The sequence below is a fragment of the Sus scrofa genome, chromosome 11 (assembly GCF_000003025.6).
Source record: "Sus scrofa isolate TJ Tabasco breed Duroc chromosome 11, Sscrofa11.1, whole genome shotgun sequence".
NCBI classification, from domain to species: Eukaryota; Metazoa; Chordata; class Mammalia; order Artiodactyla; family Suidae; genus Sus; species Sus scrofa.
The window spans coordinates 13,720,352-13,746,413 of record NC_010453.5 but is presented as its reverse complement, the minus strand read 5'-3'; the positions used below and the strand labels follow the sequence as shown (position 1 = coordinate 13,746,413).

At 36.3% G+C, this 26,062-nt stretch overlaps 1 protein-coding gene and 1 long non-coding RNA gene across 4 annotated transcripts in view; one reads left to right on the top strand and one right to left on the bottom strand.

Annotated features, from left to right (window-relative positions):
- Window positions 1-16,572, top strand: part of LOC110255748 — a 35,263-nt gene extending 18,691 nt beyond the window's left edge. The window contains exon 3 of the long non-coding RNA XR_002336501.1: window positions 16,241-16,572. This is a non-coding gene — a long non-coding RNA (uncharacterized LOC110255748). The remainder of the gene's footprint in view (window positions 1-16,240) is intronic.
- The window catches only part of UFM1 (ubiquitin fold modifier 1), a 262,633-nt gene that overhangs the window by 33,033 nt on the left and 203,538 nt on the right, over window positions 1-26,062 (bottom strand). The gene's annotated exons all lie outside the window — the stretch shown is intronic.

Genomic DNA, 26,062 nt, shown 5'->3' with positions numbered 1-26,062 from the left:
AACCATCATCCATTCTTAAAGTCCATGTGCAAGTTCTTTAGCCGTTGGGAATTTTAGACTTTTTGCTTTTTTTTTGTTGGAACTCTTATTTCCATTTGATTTATATCACAGAATGTTAGAATGCTTTCCGATGTAATATAAGTTTATGCAGAAAAGTCTTTTATCGATCACTCTTACATAACAAAACATATATAGTACATAACAAAACATCTCTGTCTAAAAATGGCTTTTCTAAATTTCTCTGCAATCATAAGGCAGTAAATTAAAATTTTTTCAGTTGATTCGAGTAGTAACTAATAGGCTGAAATGATAGAATATGAAAATTTAATAAATACAAATGAAGCAGATTTATCGGGTTGGGAATAGTGGGTGTTTTGCAATGCCACATCAGTCAATTCCTTGAACTTCCCTTGAGCTAAAAACCAAAAATCCTATTGTGATCTTTCATCAGATGTACCTACTATGATTTATCAGCTGACTATATGATGGATTTTTACTTTTGTAGAAAGTAAAGATTTGAAACCATCTGATATTCAAGTGATTCTGTTTCTTAAATGTTAGTGTCACTTCTTAATTTTTTGGAACCACAATGAAATAAGTTTATAAGACATAGCACTACTCATCTGTTATGTTTTTACTTAAATCCATCTAGTTTAACCCAATGCACTGAGAAAGAATGAAAAGTAAAAATGTTGATGTTTTCAATACAGCTTTGTCATTAAAATATTTACTTTTATTTTATTTCATGCTTTAAATATATGTATAATAAAACTTCAGAGCTACAGACATACCTTATTTTAGTTATGCAAGATATCTGTAATATAATATAAACTGAAAAACAGCAATTATTTGCTGAAATAAAAAGGTAACTGCATTTACCAACACAAATAAATATGTTCATGCAATTTTAATAAATATTATAAAAACTCTGAAAACTAAGTTATTATATCTTTAGTAGATTACCAAAAGCAGTAGGGATTAAAGTTTTACAGGTTTAATAAGATCAATTACCCATTTTATATGTTATAAAAGTTAAATTCATAAGTTTTTCTTTTTTTTTAATACTATATGATGTGTATTTTTAGGTACACATTAAAACAAATGGCATGATAAAAGGCATGACATTACCTCAGTAGTGTGTATGAGTGCTTGCGCATGTGTGTGTGTATAAAATAATGTTGTTCTGAATTGGGGAATAATAGAAAAATTCATATTAAAATGATGAACAACTATAATAATTTTGTTAAACATCATTTAAAATTTCCCTATGTGTTTCATGAAACATGTACATGTTTATATATGTACACACACGTATTACATATATATGCCTATGAATGCATGATAGCTAAAACCAATTTATCCATAACTATTATGTACCTTTACTGTGTTATAAATTTATAGAAAATTTATAAATGTTTTATAAGAAATAACATTAGACTTGACTGCAGTTGGAATCAATACTTCGTCATATGATTTTTAAACATAAATTTTAACTATCACATTTTTTCCGTGTGTGTGTGTTTTCTAGGGCTGCACCCGCAGCATATGGAGGTTCCCATGCTAGGGATCTAATTGGAGCTGTAGCTGCCGGCCTACACCACAGCCACAGCAATGTGGGATCCTTAACCCACTGAGCGAGGCCAGGGATCAAACCTGCAACCTCATGGTTCCTAGTTGGATTCATTAACCACGTAGCCACGATGGGGACTCCTTAACTATCTCATTGAATAACGCATATCAAATGTGAAGAGTAGTCAGGATAGCTGAAAATAATTGCTTATGTTTAAATATGTTTTAAAAGTCCGTTTGAGTACTCAATGATTTTTACCCAAGTTCTTTTTGTTTTGCACTTAGGGGTCTTTCCTTTTCTTCAACGTCATACACGCTATGATGAGGCAGTTGAAGAGGCTATGTCATTCAATCACTCCTGTCACTTGACATTGCCCCTATATTCTCACTCCCCACTCTATCTGAATTTGTAATATCCCAACAATAGTCAAAATTTGCTCTTTCTAGTGATATGCTTCCCTCTCTAACAGGATATATATTAGAGTGACTTATTTTATGGCTCACATTCAGTCTGTTCGACATGACTCATCTTACTTCTCAATGACCTCAATAAACATGTATAGGATGCATTAAAGACACAAATGCTAGAAATAAATTCTTAGAATTCCTCCCCTTCAGTTGCCATCCCCTCCTTCACATCGTCTCAACCATGCTCTCTCATAGCAATATTCTTGCGTGGACCTTGCATTACCAATAAATGCAACCACTTCATAATCCAAAGTGACCACTCATTGACTTTATTATCTTTTCACTCACCCTCACTTCTTTGATACCTTCTTTGCCTTCCTGTGTAACTTATATCTTATAATCAATCATTACAGTCATTCCGTTACATCAATGCTTGATTCCTTATCCTTCCTTCTCTTCAGTAGACTTGGTTGTCAAAACCACAACCCTAGTTAAAAGCAAAGGTCTGCCTCTTTTGCATTTGCATCCATGTATCTGAATGTGCCTGGAGAAAACCACACAACCACAATGACCATTCTCAGTATAAATTTATCACTATAAACTTCTAATGGGTTCTTTAAGTCCTAGACACCTATTCCATATTTCATAGGCCATCCTAGTCCACTGACTCTCCATTTTCCCTAGCGGAGTTTTTACAGCCACTCATCACATGTCATTTAGAACACCTCTTCCTCATCCTCACTCAGCAGGTGATCATACTTTATCCAGAAGATGTAAGAAATCAGAAGAGAAGATCCATCTATTAACATTTGCACATACTGGAGTTCCCGTCGTGGCGCAGTGGTTAACGAATCCGACTAGGAACCATGAGGTTGCGGGTTCGGTCCCTGCCCTTGCTCAGTGGGTTAACGATCCGGCGTTGCTGTGAGCTGTGGTGTAGGTTGCAGACGCGGCTCGGATCCCGCGTTGCTGTGGCTCTGGCGTAGGCCGGTGGCTACAGCTTCGATTGGACCCCTAGCCTGGGAACCTCCATATGCCGCGGGAGCGGCCCAAGAAATAGCAACAACAACAACAACAACAACAACAGACAAAAAAAGACAAAAGACACACACACACACACACACACACACACACAAAAAAAACATTTACACATACACTCTCTGTCTTCCTTACTAGAGGTGACAATATTTATGGTTCTATTTAAAATCAGTCCTCACATTTTGTATTGAGCTCTATTCCCCTGTTGCATCCAAAGACATTGGTCCAGCAATTCTCCCATCTTTCTCTTAAGATAAACACTTTAACATTGGATTAGTCTCATGACTATAAAAACAAGCTGTTATCTCTCCATTTTAAAACGAACTTCCTCTGACCTCATTTCTTATACCAGCTATTGCATTGTAAGTTATAGCCACACAGCTTTTCTGTTCCTCAATTATAACAAGCCAGTTTTTAATTAACTGTTCTCTCTGCCTTGATTTGCCTTCCCCTACATTTTAGAATGTTTGGCTCTTACTTATCATTTAGATACCTAGATATCCACTCATTTGAAAGTTCATATCATAGAGAAACCAGTCATAACCTTTAAATTAAAAGCACCTCCTCTGTTAATCTATCACAAACCCCTATTTCTTTACACTATTTTATCAGGCTATTTTCTACTATCTCCTATATTGCTTGTAAAGTCACGGATTCGTCTGTCTTTTCTCTCTATAGCATAATCCATGCTGGAGTAGATATTTTATTTGTCCTCTACTATGTGTTTAGGATAATGTTTCTCGACTTAAAAAAAATTGGTGTTCTATGCAGTCTTTAAAGGTATTTTTTTCTTAATCATCTACACTCTATGAAATTTTAATGCTGCAATGTTGTTATGGCCATTTGGAGGTTTACAAATCACATACCATCTAAGCTTTCCCCTTCCCAAGGACCAAATTTTCTTCCTTAGGTGCATCATTGCCCTCCTTGAGCATGTGTAGTCTAGATGAATGTCTGATAAGTGCTTGCTGTATGTATTTTATACATATACATATGTATTTTACATATTATACATGTATATGTATACATGTGTAAATGTAAAATCCATTTTAGTTGCCTTTTGAAACATTCCCTTGAGATAAAACCCTCATTTCAAAACCAAATAAATAGAGGATTATTCATTAAAGTCTTACTGTATAAAGTACTGAGGAATGGTGGCAGGGATGCAAATAGTAAGGCAGAAATTTTGTAGGAGAGAAGAGTTCATAGGCAAGTAAGCATAATACAATGTCAGATAAAGTAAGGGCACCAGAGGCTGAAACAGTTCTGAGGGACCAAAAGGGAAGAAGGGATTGACACAGAGGATGAGGAAAGACCCAGTGGAGGGAAGAGTAGATGAGTAGGATTTCAGTGGACAAGAAAATGGACTTTGCCTACACAAGAAAAAGTCTTGAGGTCCTTAGAGTCTGGCTTGAGAAACTATACAGCAAATGATCCTGGAAGAGAATGGAGGACTTAGAGATGGCAAGGATCTTTTTTTTGAATGTTATTCTGTTGGCACTAGTAAGTCTTTGAAAGTTAAACTACACGGATTCAAAAAATGTAAGGAGAAATTATCACTCTAGTTTTTACAGCCACTTTTAGAATGAGAAAATCTGTTGCTGTTTAGCATTTCATATTTAGGCTTCCACATTGCCACCAGATTAATTTACCTAAAATGCACATCCAACCATGGCAGTTCTCTGTTTAAAAGGATTCAGTGACTTCATAGCACATGCCGGATAAAGTGTTAGTTCCTGACCTGAGAAGAGGTTCTTGATCTTCATAATCAGGACTTTTCTTATCTATTGAATCTGTCTATTATTATCCCTTGCCCCAGACTCTATTCACCAGGAAATAATTTCTTACAGTTTGAATGAGGGAGCTTGCTGAGTCCTATCTAATTGCCTAGAAATGACAGCTCTGTTAAGATCTATTTAACATGGAAAAATCAGTATTTTCTTCTGGTCAAAACTTCAATACAGTCCTTCTCCAAGTAAATAATTTTCGTAGCAAAATGACCTTTTATAATGATATCAGAACATTGGAATAAAGATTGATACCTGTTCTCTGATTCACACTGGAGCAGCTTTAAAAGGCATTCAAAAATTTCTTTCTTATGCAACTAAGATGTAATTTTTTTTACTTTGAAAATGTATAAAGAACAACTATTTTTGTAGAAGGCTATTCACTTTCTTAACATTGCTTTTAACTGTGAAATATATCACTTTAGGGAATGATTAGAATGCTGCAAAAACCACCGTCAAGGTTAATAATTGACATAATACTAGGATTTTTGTGGAAAATGAGTATGTCTCCTTGACCAGTCTTGGACTTTGCAATATTTTATTTAATCTTCTTAAAAATCTTACTTTCCATGTATGAACATGTACATGTAAATTTTTTTTGTGTGTGTGTCTTTTTGACATTTCTTGGGCCGCTCCCGTGGCATATGGGGGTTCCCAGGCTAGGGGTCGAATTGGAGCTGTAGCCACTGGCCTACGCCAGAGCCACAGCAACGCGGGATCCGAGCCGCGTCTGCAACCTACACCACAGCTCACGGCAACGCTGGATGGTTAACCCACTGAGCAAGGGCAGGGACCGAACCTGCAACCTCATGGTTCCTAGTCGGATTCGTTAACCACTGCGCCACGACGGGAACTCCTGGCCCATAAATTATTTAGAAATGTATTACCTAACTTACAAACACTTAGGAATTTTCTAGTTGCATTTCTATTTTTCTAGATTAATTCCACCATAGTCAGAAATTTAAATTGTTTGAAATTTATTGAGCCTTGTTTTATATTGTCCAAACTTGTGGTCTGTTTTGGTCTATGCCTAGTACACTTGAAAATTTGTACACTTGAAAAGCAACTTGATTGTTGCCTCTTTAAAGGTAAAGTATCTTTTTTTCTGTATTGTAGGTAAGGTTTTCTCTTCATCTTGGTATTAAGTGGTTTGATCTAAAGAACTTTGTTGTTGCGTTCCTTCAATTCACTGAAATTTTGAACCCATATATAGAAGAAACAGTTTCTGCCTCTTCTACCATGAAAGTTATGACCTTTGGATAGTTTAAGTTAGCTTTTAAGCCCCTGACACCTGTGAATTCAAAATGTTGCAAATATATTGAGGGAAAGAACTCTGATGCTTTTGTTGCAAGTCCCTCTGGTGTGATGTTGATTCAGTTACATGTTCAGACTGTTTCCAGAGGACTTACTTTTTTGGCCATAGTACCTGCAATATCTCATGCTGTTAGAGAGATCCATGACATATAAACACAAAGTATTGAATCTCTGGAAATACTTAGAGGACACTTCCAGCACAGATACCTAGAATACTGTTGAAAGGTCATGCTTCAAGACTGGGAGATTTGATCTTACCTTTTAGGCTCACATTCTTGGTCTCCTGTGATACCTCAGACTCAGCAAAGACCCTAGTTGGTAAAACAGACAATATATTTGAGCATCCACTAGATTTCAGCTCAAATGGCCATTGAAATCTCCATTGGTTTGTCTTCTTTTTAGAGCATTTCTCTATCTATAAAAAGTTTGCTCGTGCAGCTCACATTCAGGAATTGCAAATGTTCTCAGGAAATAAAAGGACCAGCAGTTACCAGCTCTTATAAGGAAATATTTTCCCTGTTTGGTATTTGAGGTCATCTAGTGTTTTTTGATTTTGTAGTTCTATAGTGGCTTTGAAATATTATTTTAAAATGTATACAGGTTTTATACAAGTTTGCTGTTACCAATGGGAAGTCTACCACTATCATATATTTTCTACCAAGAAAGCGAAATTCTAGGCCATTTACATTTTTTAAGTTTTTCATTTAAAATAATTTTATACTTACAGATAGCTGAACATGGCATGAGATTAGATTTCTCTGATGGTAACATCTTACACTATCCTTCACTTAGATTTCTCTGATGGTAACATCTTACATGACCACAGTAAAATGATCTAAACCAGGGAATTAAAAATATTACCATATCATTACTCTATAAACTTTATTTAAATTTTGCAAATTGTCTGCTAATACACTTTCTTGTCCAACATACAACACTTGAAAGTTCATTTAGTTGTCAAATCTCCCAATCTCCTCAAGTCTGTGACAATTCTTGAGAGTTTCTCTGACTTTCAAGATCTTGATATTTTAAAGAGTACTGGCCAGCTCTTTTGTAGCGTGCCTCTTAATTTGTCATGTTTCCTCATGATTATATTGAGGTGACACTTTTGATAAGAAAGCTACAGATGTGATGTTGTCCCCTTTTTAGAGCATCATACAAAGAAGTGCATGATTTTAAAATAAAGGTTTTTTCTTTCTCAGTCAGGTTTATAGGAGTATAATTCACACAAAGTAAAATTCACCCTCATTAGTATTGTAAGTTTTATGAACTTTGACAAACATACACATTATCCAGGTACAGAGGAGTTTTACCATCTCTCAGAAGCTCTGTGTGCCTTTATCATCAAATATGCTCCCTTACCCCTTAGTCTTTAGTAACCATTGATATATTTCTGTCCCTATGTCTTTCCTTTTCTAGAATATAAATGGAATCACATAGCATATAGCCTTTTGAGTTTTGCATCTCTAACTGCATATATTGTACTGTAGATTCATCCATACTATATCACTAGTTTGATCCTTTTTATTGATGAATACTATTCCGTGATGTAGTTATACCACAGTGTGTTTATTTGTTGACAATTTTTGACTAGTTGAAAACCTTTGGGTTGTTTCCAGTTCTGCTGAGTATAAATAAAGCTGCTGAAAACATTTGCATATATCAGATTTGGCTTTAAAATATAACTATTTCATATTTTTCTCATTTTGAATTATTCAATTTAATTATTTGTAGATTCTACAAAGGATTTTTTCACTTTTTAAACTTTTATTGAAGTATAGTTGATTTACTATGTTGCAATAATTTCTACTGTACAGCAAAGTGATTCATTTATATCAGTACACACATTCTCTTTCAGATTTGTTTCTCATACAGGTCATCACAGAACATTGGGTAGAGTTCTCTGTGCTATACAGCAGGTCCCCATTGGCCAGTTATTCCATATGCCACAGTATGCCTATGCCAGTCCCAACCCTCCAGTCCATCCCCTTACAAGTGGTATTTTCTCTAGAAATCTCTTAGAAATCTAAATCATGAATGTACAATAGGTGATATTCTTATGTAGGTCTGTGTAATCATCCCACTGAAACCAACTTAAGGTATAGTTGGTTAATCATATCCGTAACTTGTAATAAAGTACCCATTAAATGATTTCACTAGGATGCATGACAGAAAGCAAATTTTTCGTGCTTCTGTGTGTGTTAATATTGTTCTTGTGGACCCCATTAAATAATCTGAGAATGATTACCAGAGAAAGAAAATTGAAAAAATGAGACTAAAGTTGATGAACTGAAAATCAGCAATTTATGGGTTCACTGGAACTAAACTGATATCCAGAAGGTGACATTTGAATTGTGACTATTCTAGTTAAGAAAACTGTATGTCTATTCTTTTGTAAAGTGGATAAGTGCTTCATTCTAAATTAAGAAAAATGCATTCTTTGGGTAATTTACATTTATAAAACATTTGTAACTGAAGAATAGAAACTAGAATTATGGATAAAAAAATAACACATTGTATCAAATCTCTGAAATAGACATTGTATTTGAAATATATAGGACTTTTGATAAAATTCAATAAAAGTCATCAGATGAATGGCAGAATATTTAAACCTGTGATGCTCAAGTTTATACTTGGAGTATTGTCACAATTAATGCCATTTTACTTATTTAAAACAATGATTTCACATTTTTCTAAATATAGGCTAGTATTTATGATGGGTCATCAAAACTTGCTTTCAAAATATTGCTTATGGAAGGAAATTTTGTTTCATTTGTTTATTAAAAACAAAAGCAAAAGTCTGACTTTATAGATTTTTTTTCATTTTTCAATCGTTATTTCCCCAATACAATTTTTCTCCTACTGTACAGTATGGTGATCCAGTTACACATACATAATACATTCTTTTCTCTCACATCATCATGCTCCATCATAAGTGTCTAGACATAGTTCCCAGTGCTACACAGCAGGATCTCATTGCTAATCCATTCCAAAGGCAATAGTTTGCATCTATTAACCCCAAGCTCCCAAACCATCCCACTCCCTCCCCCTTCCCCTTGGCAACCACAAGTCTATTCTCCAAGTCCCTGATTTTCTTTTCGGTGGAAAGGTTCATTTGTGCCATATATTAGATTCCAGATATGTGACAGCATATGGTATTTGTCTTTAGCATTCTGACTTACTTTACTCAGTATGAGTCTCTAGTTCCATCCCTGTTGCTGCAAATGGCATTGTTTTGTTCTTTTTTATGGTTGAGTAATATTCCATTGTGTATATATACCACATCTTCCTAATCCAATCATCTGTTGATGGACATTTGGGTTGTTGCTATGTCTTGGCTATTGTGAGTAGTGCTGCAATGAATATGTGGGTGCATGTGTCTTTTTTAAGGAAAGTTTTGTCCAGATATATATGCCCAAGAGTGGGATTGCAGGGTCATATAGTAGTTCTATGTGATGTTCAGATTTTTCACTTTCCAACTCCTTGTTTCTCCTCTTGAAGTCTTCTTACTTCTTAGGGTGGCTTTATCATGTTTTCTGACAGTTGGCATTTTTAAAAATTTTGTTTGATTTCAAGTAGCATATGATATAATCAGCATTAGTGGGCATTGGTTATAGTTCAGTTTGACATTCACTAAAATCTCAGTATTCCCTGATGTGATAATGTACTACACTTGCATTCTCTGTCATCTGCTTTGTCTGCTTGTGCTTCCTTAGATCTAAACCCATTCCTAAAGTCAGAGGAATACCGTGCCCATGAAATTCATCCCATACCATCAAACCTAAGGTAAACTCTTTTTTTGATTGATTAATTTATTTTTTATTACTCAATGAATTTATTACACTTATAGTTGTACAATGATCATCTCAATCCAATTTTATAGGATTTCTAATGAACTTCAGCAATCTTTAAGATCTAGTCTTATTATTCATCCTTTCTCTTATTGCAGTTATTCCAAAACTCTTCCACTGTTCTTGCATCCTTAGTTCCACCCATGAACCTTTTTTCTCTCAGTACATGACTCTGCAGACTGCTAATAAGAACTTCCTCAATTTGCCTTTAACTGACTCTCCATCTTTAATGTTCTTCCTCTTCCTTTATTTCTATCCTTGAGGAAGAAGATTCACTCCTCTTCGGAAAGGGTAACTTTCTTCTTGTTTTAGTTTTCCTCGTCCTATTCTATTCTATGTCTGTTGGCATCTTGATCCATCAATAGTCTAGGCCTGCACTCTCCATCTTGATATTATCAATTTCTTTTTCTCTGATATATCATTTATTTCTAATGATGTAGTATTCAGATTGACGCCTGCATTATGGCAAGAACACGTATGACTGAGCAAAAATTTAGTCCCTATTCATAGTCAAGATACAGCTTGTTAGGAAAGACATAATACAAGAAAATGGGCATTTGTGATCAGATCTGAACATTGATGGTACACTGACTCTTACTTTCTAAGAAACTTGTCAAGCACTTAATCTATAACAATTAAGTATATTTCAGTAGCAAATCAAAATTTAAGCAAGAAAGATATTCTGATTTTGGTAACGAGAGAGAAATTCGAATTGTCCTATCCTTACCACTGGCAACAACTGTCAAAGCTGGATAAAATAAATGTCTAAAAACAGCAGTTTGAGGATAATGGAGAGCAAGAAACACAAGTAGGATCTGATTGAGTAGAGTTCTTGCACGAAGGGCAGGGTACCATGTCATTTCCTTGTCTAAGCTTTTTGCCTTAGGGAAATTTCTGCTTTGCTCATTGAAAGAAGAAACACCAAGCAGCAATCAATCAGCTGTCCGACTTAGCTGAGAAGAAAGAGATTTGAGTTTGAGGTTTTCAGATTGGTTGAAATTAAAGCAACAGAATTCTCACAAGAGTTAATGGAAAGAGTCTTATATAACCTAAAATAATTTTTTTTTTTTGTCTTTTGTTGTTTTTTTAGGGCCGCACTGGTGGCACATGGAGGTTCCCAGGCTAGGAGTCTCATTGGAGCTATAGCTGCCGGCCTACCCACAGCCACAGCAATACCAGATCTGGGCCTCATCTGCGAACTACACCACAGCTCACGGCAACACCGATCCTTAACCCACTGAGCAAGGCCAGGGATTGAACCCGCAACCTTATGGTTCCTAGTCAGATTCGTTTCCTCATCATTCCTAGTTGGATGTGCCATGACGGGAACTCCGAATTTTGTTTATAACAAGCCATTTCATAAGCCATAAGAATATTAGAGACCTGATCCTTCCACTGTTCATCAATAAAGTGAATTCTGGGCTCCAAAAAATCCAGATAAACTGCATAGCACCAGAGGAAGGCAGTATCATGTCTGAATGCATTCCAAACCACTTTCATAAGCACTAAATTTGGAATTAACAAACCAAATATGAGTTAAGTTGTCAGTTATTTAGAATTTGAGGAGAAAACACTGTCTGGTTTAAAATAAAATTAAAAAAAACCCAGCAAACCACTCAGCCATTAAGGAACATTGCATTTTCATAATAAGGTTAAATTATACTTTTCCCGTTTTTGCTTGTCTTTCCTTTTCAATTCTCACAGTTCTTCCTGTGCCACAAAAATTCAGACCGTCTAAGGGCTGTTAATCACTTTGTGTATGTAAATGTTTTGCATAAGTGGATATTAGGAAAGCTGTAGAAAGTCTGAACAACAGCGGCTATGGTAAAATGCTGCCATATCAGAATTTTACTTTTGCAAATGTTAATGACTGTGCCATTAAAAAAAAATACTGGGAGTTCTAGTCTTGAGTTCCATATGTTGTTAGAAGTTTTCCAGATGTCTGAGAAATATAATACCATTCATTTGAATCTCTCTATAGTTAAGCCATCTGGTACAGTTAAGTACCAGAAGCTTTACAATTATTCATGATTCTGTTCCATAGATTGTCGGTTTTGTTATTGGAGAGTAAAGTGATACCACAGGTAGGCTATTAGTAAATTGGAAGAAGTTTCTCTGTAATGGAGATAGATGTTGATGTTACCGTTAAGATGTTATTAGTTATTACTGTCTACATTCATCAACACATGGATGTTACAAATAGGATGATACCTTAAACATCACAGTTTCATTGAAATCTGTATTCCACACATTTCGTAATATGGTCATTCTATTGTACTATGACATGGAAGTTTCCATCCTTTCATAGAGGTCATGGATTTACATATGACCTGTTGTGTTATTACCAGAAAAAAAGATTCAGGAGTAAAGTGGATTCTCCAAAGATTTATGGATTGTTCATTCTAATACCTTTGACAACTGGGACAGGACCAGAGTACCAAAAATTCAAGACAGCTGCACTAAATGATAGAAAACATCATCTCTATTTTTTTCAGCGTGTATTCACTGACAAGAGGTACCTTATGTTTGATGCTAATTCTTCTTCACTTCTGAAATTATCATGGTCAGAGTAGGATTTACAACTCATTTAAAAGAGTTCCCATCATGGCTCAGCAGTTAATGAACCATGAGGATGTGGGTTCTATCCCTGGCCTCACTCAGTGGGTTAAGGATCCAGCATTGCTGTGAGCTGTGGTGTAGGTCACAGATGTGGCTCAGATCCCACGTCCCTGTGGCTGTGGTGTAGGCCAGCAGCTGCAGCTCTGATTGGACCCCTATCCTGGAACCTCCATATGCCCCAAGTGCAGCCCTAAAAAAGAAAAAAAGCCAAAAAATAAATAAATAAAATTCATATAGCAAATTTTCATTGAGCATGTATAATATGCCAAGAATTCTTTTGGCTGTGATGAGAGTTAGAAAGTCAAATAAAGTATAATTCCATTTTTAAGGAACTTGCTTCTGTCTCACTGTGTTTCCTGATCACTTCATTTGTTTGCTTAAAGCTGGACAGATGCCTCTGAGAGAATAAATCCCCAGAATCAGGTGGTAGAAATTTCAAACATCCATACGTTCTTAAAATACATATTTAATAAAGAAATCAAAGATGACACAAATAGATGGGAAGATATACCATGCTTGTGGATTGGAAGAGTTAATATTATCAAAATGACTATACTACCTAAGGCAATCTACAGATTCAAGGCAATCTCTATCAAATTACCAAGGACATTTTTCACAGAACTCAAACAAAATATTTTAAAGTTTGTTTGGAAGCACAAAAACCCAGAATAGCCAAAGACATCCTGAAAAAGAAAAATGGAAATGGAGGAATCAGGCTCCTGGACTTCAGACTATCCTACAAAGCAATAATCATCAAAACCGCATGGTACTGGCACAAAGACAGAAATATAGATCAGTGGAACAGGATAGAAAGCCCAGAATTCAACTCAGGCACCTACAGCCAACTTATCTATGACAAAGGAGGCAAGAATAGACAATGGAGAAAGGACAACTTGTTCAATAAGTAGTGCTGGGGAAACTGGACAGCCTCATGGAAAAGAATGAAATTAGAACACTCCCTAACACCATACACAAAAATAAACTCCAAATGGATTAAAGACCTAGATATAAGACCAGACACTATAAAACTCTTAGAGAAAAACATAGGCCAAAACTCTCTGACATAAACGATAGCAACATCTTCTCAGATCCATCTATCAGAGTATTGGCAATAAAAAGAAAAATAAACAAATGGGACCTAATCAAACTGAAAAGTTCCTGCACAGCAAAGGAAACTCTAAACAAAACGAAAAGACAACCCACAGAATGGGAGAAAATCTTTGCAAGTGAATCAACAGACAAGGGATTAATCTCCAAAATGCACAAACACCTTCTGTAGCTCCATACCAAAAAAAAAAAAAACAACCCCATCAAAAAATGGGCAGAAGATCTAAACAGACAGTTCTCCAAAGAAGACATACAGATGGCCGAGAAACACATGAAAAGATGTTCAACATCACTCATCATGAGAGAAATGCAAATCAAAACCATGATGAGGTACCACCTTACACCAGCCAGAATGGCCATCATCCAAAAGTCTACAAACAGTAAGTGCTGGAGAGGGTGTGGAGAAAAAGGAACCCTAGGACACTGTTGGTGGGATTGTAAATTGGTGCAACCACTGTGGAAAACAGTATGGAGATGCCTCAGAAAACTAAACATAGAACTACCATTTGACCCAGCAATGCCACTCCTGGGCATCTATCCAGAGAAAACCATGACTCGCAAAGACACATGTACTCCAATGTTCATTGCAGCACTATTTACAATAGCCAAGACATGGAAACAACCTAAATGTCCATGGACAGAGGAGTGGATCTAGAAGAGGTGGTACATATACACAATGGAATATTACTCAGCCATTAAAAGGAATGAAATACTGGCATTTTTAGCAACATGGATGGACCTAGAAATTATCTTGCTGAGTGAAGTCAGCCGTACAATGAGACACCAACATCCAATGCTTTCACTGACATGTGGAATCTGAAAAAAGGTCAGACTGAACTTCTTTGCAGAACAGATGCTGACTCACATACATTGAAAAACTTATGGTCTCTGGAGGAGACAGTTTGGGGGGGTGGGGGGATGTGCCTGGGCTGTGGGATAGAAATCCTGTGAAATCAGATTGTTGTGATCATTATACAACTACAGATGTGATAAATTCATTTGAGTAATAAAAAAGTCAAAAATACACATTTAATAAGCATTTATGGAATACTTTTAGTGTGTATGTTTCCCAGCATTTAAAATAAAACAAAGAACATAGAAAACAAAAGAGGAGAATATTCTTAAGAAATTGTTGGGCTAGTGAAAACTGTGGAAATGCAAACAAACTACAGAGTAAAAAGGTAAGAAGTATAATAATGAAAGATAGGTGGTGTTTTGGGAGTACAGTGGAAGAACAATTACTTCTGAAATGATTTGGAGATGATTTCCCAGAGAACAAATATTTGAGCAATTATTATTATTATTATTTTTTAATGGCTACACCTATGGCACATGGAAGTTCCTGGGCCAGGGACTCAATCCAAGCCACAGATACGACCTACACCACAGTTGTGGCAACACCGGATCCTTTAACCTTATGCCCAGCTGGGGATTGAATCCTCACCTCAGCACTGACCCAAGCCACTGCCGTCAGCTTCTTCAAACACTGTACCACAGCAATAACCCCTTGAGCCAGTTCTTGAAAAGTGACTTGATAGCTGTTCTCAGCTGAGGTTAAGAATCACTTCTGTGTATCCATAAAAACAGAACCTCTTCAGGTTCTGTTACAGTTCATATATCCTGAAGGGCATGATCGTTTTTGGTGAAATAAAATCAACAGAGAGCACATATATCAGAGTTTTGAATTTTGACGCAAAGTGGAAATTGGTTGGCTCTATCCCCAAGAATGTGATCTAGAAGTTGCCTAAAACCTCATGAATTAAAAATTTTTTCTTAGCAAAAAAAATGACAATATTTGGAAGACTCTGAGTTATTATTTGTTATATCCTTGTTTTGACACTTGATAATAGATGCAGTTCAGAGCCTTGACCTGCATTTTAAGTTACGACTTTTACCTCGGTGACCCCCTTAATCTAATGGCTTCTAAGCAATTCAATATCCCTATCTCTATCTCTGCTACATAAAAAGAATCAAAGGCTAGGAGGCATTTTATCTACACATAATGTAGATCCTTTGAACCAAAACACAAAGTAGTCACCATGATTATCTATAAACTTCTCCTGAAAACCATTCATGAGTATGGCTCTATGCTGTGGATTGAGAATGCCAAGAGGGGAAAGATGTGGTCCGTAGTCCTGAGAGATTTAGAACATAGGTGAGAAGAGGCGATATTTGCAATAAGAGCCATCTACATTTTAAAATGCAAACCTGTGCTTAGCTCTGCAACAAATGAAGAGATGTGTTATAAGTGCCATCGATTTTCAGGGAAGTATTGATCCATGAAAACTGAGGAAACAGGATAAGGTCTCCTGGAAGAGCTAGCAAGACAGGCTTTAGGAAGAAGGAGGAAGAATCCCAGTTTACTTGTAAGACAATGATTTTGAAGGGTAGGGGTGGAAATGGGTATTGATGTGTGTTTATTCAAGAAGCACTGAGTTTACATGTTTGGCAAAAGTGACGAATTGGTTGAAAGTGCAATAACGTTAAAAAGATAAATGCGGGCCATGCTGTTGGAAGCCTTTTAATTCTATTTTTTTTATTTTACAGAAGCTTCAGAGCAAGCTGATGACCTACATATGTAGGGTAGATTGAAGGAGTCGTTTTGGATGGAGGGATCTATCAAGTAAGTGGTAGAAGTGATACAGTATTTTGATGTAAGTAAAAGGGAGGGAAGTATCAAGCCCCAACTAGAGTCTTCTCTAGAGAACAAGAAAGAAGTCTGTGGGCGAGGCATTCTGGAGATACAGCAGTATCCTGTGCCCGGTCCTTCCCTGCTCTGCCTCATCTTTATCTAAGACGCAAATGTTCTTTATTTTTTGGTCTTTTTGTCTTTTCTACGGCCACACCTGCGGCATATGGAGGTTCCCAGGCTAGGGGTCGAATTGGAGCTACAGCTGCCGGCCTACACCAGAGCCATAGCAACGCGGGAACTGAGCCATGTCTGCAACCTATACACCACAGCTCAGGGCAACGCTGGATCCTTAACCCACTGAGGGAAGCCAAGGATCGAACCGGCAGCCTTGTGGGTCCTAGTTGGATTCATTAACCATAAGATGCTAAGTTCTTCAACTCATCTACTCAGGACCTGCTTGCTGCCCTTTGCTAATGTGTTATGATGATACCCAAGCAAAATACTTGCTTCAGAGCCAAGTATTGCCTTTAATAGCTTATATAAGATGACATATATTTTTAATCCAAAGGACTGATGCTAACAATAGAAATGCAGGCCTTGTGGAAAGTCTAGGAGCTGATTTTGAATTTGGATCATGATATCTCTTTGCTTTCATGAAGAAAACTCTGGCATGGGAATTATTTCCCATGAAGGAATGGTATGACATAAAGAGAACAGCACAATAAATCTCAGAAGATGAAAAATAATACTAGAAATACTAAGAAATACAAACAATGCTTAATGAGACTCCGTATCTTTCCTTTTTCTTTGTTTTGACAAACTGAAGTAATTGAAAGGAATATATTTTTTATAAGAATTTAATTAATGGAGAGTTATGGAAGATGGAATAAAAATGCCATAAAATAAGTGATTATGGAGGAGGGAAGAGAAACAAAGATACAAAATAATTTTTAATTTTGCTTCAGAACGAATAGGTGGAAAATAAAAATGCATGGCCCTATCAAATGTGACTTGACTGAAATCACAAAACCAGTCAGTGAGGAATACTGAAGTCCTGGCTCCCTACATGGGTCACTCATCATATCTTGTTGTATAGTATTTCCTCAGATTATAATATTCTGACCGGGGGAAACTCCAACATTCAAGGTCAAGCTCTATATATCATTTTCTTCAAAGAAAGCCTTTCCTGATGTGATCTAGTTAGGGATCTCGAGATAAGATCTTCCCGGATTACCTGGAGGGGCATCCTGTAATCACAGGAGTTCTTTAAATGTGGAAGAGGGAGGCAGGAGTGTCAGAATGATGTAGTGTGAGAAAGACTTGACCGACTCTTGCTGTGTTTGAAAATGGAAGGGGGCCATGAACCAAGGAATACGAGAAGCCTTTAGAAACTGCAAGAGGGGAGGAAATGGATTGAAATCTAAACCTGCAGAAGGAACACAGCCCTACCATCACCTTGATTTTTACCTCCATCAAATCATTTTGGACTCCTGACTTCCAGAACCCTAAGAGAATGAATCGACGTTATTTTAAGACACTGAGTTGTGGTAATTTGTTAACAAGAGTGAGATGAAATTAAGACAGGACTATTCCAGTGCTCTGATCATCTAATCATACCTAAGCTTTTCACTTTCTACCATTATTGTTTTTTGGCTGTACCTGAGGCAAGTGGAAGCTCCCGGGCCAATGATCAAACCCTTGTCACAGTAGCGGCTGTGCCATAGCTGTCGCAATGCAGGATCCTTAACCTGCAGCACCTTAGGGGAATTTCCCATCTATTATTATCTTTTTCTCTTTTTCTTTTTTCTTTTTTCTTTTTAGGGTCACCCCTGCAGCATGTGGAAGTTCCTGGGCTAGGGGTCTAATCAGAGCTGCTGCTGCTGGCCTACACCACAGCCACAGCAATGTGGGATCTGAACACTGTCTTTGACCTACACTGCAGCTTGAGGAAAAACTGGATCCTTTAACCCACTGAGTGAAGCCAGGGATTGAACCCACATCCTCATGGATACTAGATGGACTCTTAACCTGCTGAGACACAGTGGGAACTCCCTATCATTGCTTTTTAAATTTGAGTGTCTTTCAAGAAATAACAGTTTCTTTTTAAAACCAATGCCCTTTACAGAGACCTGGACTCTTATGCTAATTCTAAAATTAGCAATATGTACTCTTGGGCAAGTTACATAATCTTTTGCAGTTTTAATTTTCTAACTGTATAATGATGATTATAAAACCAAATCTTGGGGAATTTTGTGAGGATTAACAATAATAAGTTCATTTCAGGCAACATTTTATGACTGGTAGAATAAAAATATGCATTTAAACAATCCATTAATGTAAAATCATTGTACTATTAATACACAATCTTTTCATTAATAAATTAAAAATCATGCTAATATTTTTATGAAATATATATGGAATCCTAAAATACTAGAAATAGTATTAGGCCTTCAATATAACCACTCTCTTTCTTCTATTTATTGCCTGTAAACTTATAATTTTATACTATGGCCCCATCCCTCAGATGAGAGAGTTTGTTGGGACAGAGGTTGAAATTAAATGGGGTTTTGGGAATCAGAAAAAGTATGCCACATTTAGAGTATTAAGCAATGAGGTCCTGCTGTGTAGCACAGGGAACTATATCCAATCACTTGTGATGGAACATGATGGAAGATAAGATGAGCAAAAGAATGTATATATAAGTATAACTGGGTCACTTTGCTGTACAGTAGAAATCGATAGAACATTGTAAAGTAACTGTAATAAAAAATTAAAAAAAGAAAAAGTATGTTACATATATCTTAACATTTATAGAGCTGTGTGTATTAGCAGTTACTCTCTGTATCGCTATTCCTAGCTCTTAACAATTACTACGTTATATTGCTACCAATCTTCACATGTGACTATTCTCTGTTGGCTAATAGATATAATATATATGTACGGATGCTACGCTCTGTATGATAATAGACGTATGGAACGAGCTTTAAGTTGGCTGTTAAAACGGGGTTTGAATTCTGACTCTTACTAAGTATGTAGACTCTGGTCATCTAATTAACATATAAATTAAAATGAGAACTTTTACTGAATATGCAAAATAACTGACATTCTGTATGCAAACGCATCTCTGTAGCACAGAGCCGGGTACACAGAATGGTCCCATAAACGTTATTTTATTTTCTCTTTGAGGATCGAGCATTATAGCTCTTTTGTTTCCTCACTATCTCTTTTTGAGATAAGCCCCTAAGAAACTCAAAGTGAAAATTTGTTGCAACCGAGAATTATGAAAAGTCTATTAAGATAATAAAATAACTCAAAGAAATCCACCATGGAATATATTTTAACATTAAGAAAGAAATAATGGAAAGTCTATATTTTGTCAACATGCCATTATTATATATTCAGGGTCAGAAGTATTTTGAAATTCTGATACATTGTACTTTTTCTCAACTATATTTCAAAATGGGGAATTTACATATGGCCTGGAAATATAGTGTTTAGAAAATCTGCTTTTTCATTGAATCTTTAAAAGAAAATGTGCCAAATAAATAGTTGATAAAATGTAGTTTTAAATGAAGAAGCAGAGATAGTAAGGCATTTAATTTCAAAACATAATTCAAAGTTGCCTCATAACCAGTTTCTACCTCTAGATGCTGCCCTATCTAAACCATCTCACTAGGTTAAAACTATCTTTTCTGTTAACTTCACTTTCATGTTAAGAAAAATCCCAAATAACTCCCCATTACCTGTAGAGTTAAAGCCAAACTTCTCTGCTTGTCACTCAACATCTTCCATATTCAGACCCCCATATGATCTTTCTAGCCATAGTTACTTCTATTCTACTATGAAATATACATGCTGTAACATGTGCTTTATGCAATGACCATGTGACCTCTTCTCTTGCTGTGATTCAGAAAAAGCTCGGTCTCTACGACATTTGTAATGGAGCTCTCCCCAGTTAAAGCATTTAACGCTTCTGTTCCTCAGATTCACATGCTCATAAAAAATTACAAGTTCTATATGTCTTCCCTGAAGTCTTTCCCGATTGCTTGAGAGAGAATTTACACCTCATCTGTAGTTCCATAAAATCTATACGTCTAACTTGTCGATGTCACAGTCTGCCTTATGTTACAGGCTGTTTGTAAGTTTATCTCCACACCCGGGCTCCACTGGACATTCACCTCAAATGACTGGGATGAAGAATTTGCCTTTGTAGCGCCTTCAATACACACCTTGCTGTCGTGATAATTCATTGAAAGACATAATAAATATTTCTTAAGTATTCACTGTATGATCCATGTAAAAGTAGATGTTAGGCAATGAAAATCAATGAAAGCGTTTGCTGCTCTGTCCAGATTTCCTTCATCAGGCCAAAATAGTCATACTCCACTGCTGCAGTGACGGCTGCTAGGGACTCCCAACACCTCTCTCCTCATGAGAATTGCCCTGGTTGAACAAGAGTGCTCTGCTTATGCAGCTCAAAGGCAGTGGCTGACTGGCCTGGATGCCACTGGCTCAAAGTTATGCCAGTTTTGTGGTGGAGTTTATGCCCCAGAGCTCCCTGTGGGTTCCGCCTGCAGGACAACACCGGCCTTGGGAGACATCCTTGCACAGCTCTCCCCTCTGTCTCTCCTACTTCCTTCACATTCTTTCTTCTCAGAGCAGAGTGTTTCCTTAATGCCACGAACATCTGACTTCCTTCTCAGGCTCTCAGATGATCCAAACTGAAGGTTGCTCTGGTATTATTCACAATAGTCAAAATGTGGAAACACCTAAATGTCTGCCAACTAATGAGTGGATAAAGAAGATGCGGTATATCTTAATACAGTATTACAATCATCATACTGTATTAGATAACATCATCATAATACAGTCTTACAATATGACTAGAGTGAACAAATTCTATGAATTTAGGGTACAGAAAAAAATTCTATGAATTTATGGTACAAAAAATTTTTCACACTCCAAAATATCCCTTTGACTATCTATTATGGTACCTGAAACCATTCCATCAGTGACTGCCTCCTTTGAAAACTTTCTGAACTTTTAAGAGTCTCTTTTCATAAAAGGATCATTTTCACCACACTCCACTAAGTTTAGTGAAGATGAATTGAAGCCTGCATGAAAGCAAATAATAAAACTGAAGGACTCCAAGAAAGAAGCCACGGAATAAGAAGTTATAGAGATAAGGAAAGAGAGAACTTTTTGTAAAGAAAGCTAGAGGATATACAAAATTCCCTTTGCTTACATCACAATTTGCCTTTCGACCTCTTGTTGTACTGTTGGGCTATGGCACCTCTCAGCCATTTCCCATCCTCAAAGCAGTTCTGGATTCCCAGTAGGTAAGAGCATGGATTGGATTGTAATTAAAGGATCCTTCATCACCTTGAAGTATTTACTCTGAATCTGGCCAGTCTCTTGTTCCATGTGATTTTGAATGGAGAGATTAAAGAGCAGGAGGGCAGCTTCTAAGAACATTGCTTTATGCTAAACATAAATTGATTGTTTGGAAGCTTTCTCTAAAAACACTGAAAGTAATCTGATTCTAACTCTACCACATAATTAATGTAGATTAAAATTAACACCCAAATCCACTTCTCAAGGAAAAAAAAAAAAAAAAAAAAAGGTACCCAGGCACACACACAGTTGGCAATGCCCACAGAATCCCTTAGGTCAGTCCCTAGAGCCCAGAATGAGAACTGCTTCTCTGAGAAAAAGAAAGCTGAGAAAGACCGCAATCTACCCATGATGGAGACTGTCGTGATGCCACGGGAGAAGAAACTCAGATAAAACTTGAAAAGTGTAATTGCCCATTTAGATGTCAAATAAGACTTCTTTACAGAAATGAAGAATGGTTGAAACCAAAAATATTCAGGGTTTATGTAGAATGAATTGCCTCTTCAAAATAAAAAATTAAATTAAAAAGCCCCAAGCTTGCCTAAGTTCCACACTCATAAGAAGACTATGGCATAACCAAACAGTCTGGTCTGAGATAAAGTAAGGAGTCTTAATGTGCCTCTAGAGCCCATGTGACCCAAAGTCACTCTCTGCTCTTCAGGCACAAATCTTATTTCTGAATTTGACTTAGAGCTATTGAAACACTTAATGTATAGAACACTGTAGAACTCTTCGAAATTAAGGCAGGGAAATAATGAAAAATAGAATGAGGACATGTGCTTTCCCCTTTTCTCATTAGCTCACAGAATTCTATTAATTTCCTAGGCTGTCATCACAAATCTTTACCTCCTGTGAAGCTTTCACAGTCCTTCACACAGGCAGGATTAACCACTCCCTTATTTGTGTTCTATTCCTATAACCCAGGCTTTATGACTCTATAATAGGAGGTTCCTAAGTGTATTGTAACTTCCTGGGCATGTACCACTGTTTATGAACCTATTTGTGCATGTACTCAATGTTTATGACTCTATTACAATGATTTGTGTATGTACCAGTCTCCTCCACCAGACTGTGCTTTGCTGAAGGGCAAGAAATAAGCAACGTAGCATTACTCACTCTGGTATCTTCGTGTTCAGTACAAGCACACAGTAAACATCTTTAAACAGATGAATGTGCAATTCATTTTTAGTCCTATCTATTAATCAAAAAAATTTTGATGCACAGATTTTTCTACAGGATAAACTTTGATACTCAAGGCATTCAAAACATCCAGTCATTCTAGAGTCAGAGGTGCGGCTTTCTAATTTTCAATTACCACTTTAGAAACAAGACGACCCTACAAAGACACTTTACCAAAAATAAATACCATGCTCTAGCAAGACTAGCCTTCTGTGTCCCTAAATAGAACATATCTGCCCTCAAGTTCTTTCTTTTCTTTTCTTTTTTTTTTTTTTGTCTTTGTGTCTTTTTAGGGCTGCACCCTTGGCATGTGGGGGTTCCCAGGCTAGGGTTCTAATCGGAGCTGTAGCTGCCGGCTGACACCACAGCCACAGCAACGCCAGATCCAAGCCACGTCTGTGACCTACACGGCAGCTCATGGCACCGCCGTATCCTTAAGCCACTGAGCAAGGCCAGGGATCGAACATGCATCCTCATGGATACTAGTCGGATTCATTTCTGCTGAGCCACGATGGGAACTCCTCAAGTTCTTAATATCTGCAATTACTCCGGGTGGAACAGTTTTATCATCATCTTTTCAAGTTCTATTAGAACTTATTAATCAAACATACTTTTTCATTCTTTATCACAGTTGTTCAATTATGATTATATCTTCCCATAGATGATAAATTTCTGTTAATTCTTTGTAAATAACTGATATTCCAGTGTTAACTACTTCAGACTAAATGTGACAAAAAGAGTAATTACCTAAGATAGCATGTTGAGCAGGAAAAATTGAGGTATTTGGTATTAATTTAAATTGCAACTGTTCTTCATAATAGATACATGCATAAAAGTAAGAAAATTATTTAATCTAAGACACAACTTTCTTATCTGTAAGATAATAAATAATACATGCCTTTCAGAGTTCAGGAAAATAAAAGATAATGCATGTAACAAAAGTATGCTTAATTGGTACTTAAGAAATGCTAATTATTACCATCATCACACTTTGTTATAGTCAATACCTTCTTTGATTTGTAAGAATATAAAAAATTACATGTAAGTTTTTAAAATTCAGCCTCAGAAGAAAACATTTTCTCTAAAAGTAATTCACTGCAAAATAGAAATTTACAAAAAAATTAGTATTCTTTTTGAAATAAGAATGAACATCTATAAGAAGAGAATTAGTTGATATAAGAAAACAGATAAGAACACAACAAATTCAGTGGCAGAATTGAAATTAACATTGCAAGACATAAAAAGCAAAAATGACGTTAATGATATTCAAATCACTGAATTGGAAATTCAGTACAAATCTAATTCCAAGTAAAAAAAAATAAACAATAACCATAAGCATGTTTGGGAACTTTATGAGACTACAAATTACGTTTTTGAAAATCTTGACAAAGTAGGAAGAAACTTTAGATTCCTAGATAAGATGTTTTTCCTTGGACTAGAAAAGAAGAAGAAGAAAAAAAAAACAGAACACTGAAGATAAAACTTTTAAGAAATGACTATGAGTAAAGTTTATTAAGTGGACTTATAAATAGGAAAAAAATGACCTTTATAATAGGAAAATAATTACAAAAAATAAACGAAGAGGCAATTTCCAAAAGAAGATATTTGATAAAGATTTGTAAAAATCGCTAAACTTAGTATTTAATTTATTAAAAATGTTTATCTTTAAACCAGAGTTTATCAAACTAAGTGAAATAAGTCAGAAAGAGAAAGACAAATACCATATGATATGACTTATATGTGGAATCTAAAATATAGCACAAATGAACCTGTCTGCAAAACAGACACAGACTCCAGACTTAGAGAAAAGAGCTGTAGTTGCCTAGGGGTCGGGGGAGGGATGGATTGGCAGTCTGGGGTTAGTGGATGCAAATTATTACATGTGGAAGAGATAAACAGCAAGGCCCTACTGTCTAGCACAGGGAAATATGTATCAGTTCCCAAAATAGGCCATAAAGGAAAAGAATATAAAAAAGAATGTATTTATAGGTATAACTGAATCACTTAGCTGTACAGCAGAAATTGGCACATTATAAACCTATCATACTTCACCAATTTTCTTTTCAAATGCGCATGTATTAAAATAATGATAATACCTAGTGTTAATAGGAGGGTACAACATCTACTCTGGTATGTGTTTGATAGGAGAGAATGCTAACCACATATTTTTGGAGTTCTACTTGGAAATGTATCAAAAGATCCTCAAATGTAGCTCCCCTTCAACTGAGGAATTTTTCCTGTCTTATTCTAAGAAAATAATTAATTGTGCAAATATATTGTATATAGATAATTATCACAACATGATTGATAGTAATGAAAAATTGGGGATAAATGGTTTACAAATAGAGATTAGCCTATTAAATTGTCAATTTAAATAATATGTTTTTATAACGTATTATTTCATTTAATCCTCATGATATAACCATACATTGTTATAATTTTTTCTCACCTATCATTTTACAGATACACTTTCACAAAAAGCTAGCCCATGAGGCATTACTAGTGGTAGAGTAATGAGATGATTCAAGTATTTTGACATCGGAATTTACATTCTATCTATTTCATATATTGTCTTTCCATATCCACATTCCCTGTATGGGAATATTATTCAGGCTTTAAACATGATATTTTAGATCGTATCTATTTATGGATAAGGAAATGTGATTAAAAAATACTGTGCACATATCTGTATATCTATATGTCTGTCCATGTTGTATAGGTCCATTCAGCCTGCTAGAATAAAAATGCCATAACCTGGGAGACAGGATTAAGATGGCAGAGTAGAGGACTGGAGCTCACCTTCTCTCATAAAAGCAACAAAATTACAACCAGCTGCTGAACCACCTTCAACCAAACAGACTGCAAACTATCAAAAAAGATATCCTACTCCAGAAGATAAAGAGGAGGCCACATCAAGATGGTAGGAGGGGCGATTACACGATATAAGCAACCTCATACCCTCAGGTTGGGCAGCCCACAGACTGGAAAGTAACTATCACAGAGACTCACCTGCGGGAGTGAGAGTTCTGAACCCCACGTCAGGTCCTCGCGCCTGGGGATTGGGATTGGAAGAAGAAGCCCCCAGGGCATTTGGCATTGAAGGCCAGTGGGGCTTGTGCGCAGGAGCTTCATGGGACTGGGGAAACAGAAACCCCATTCTTGAA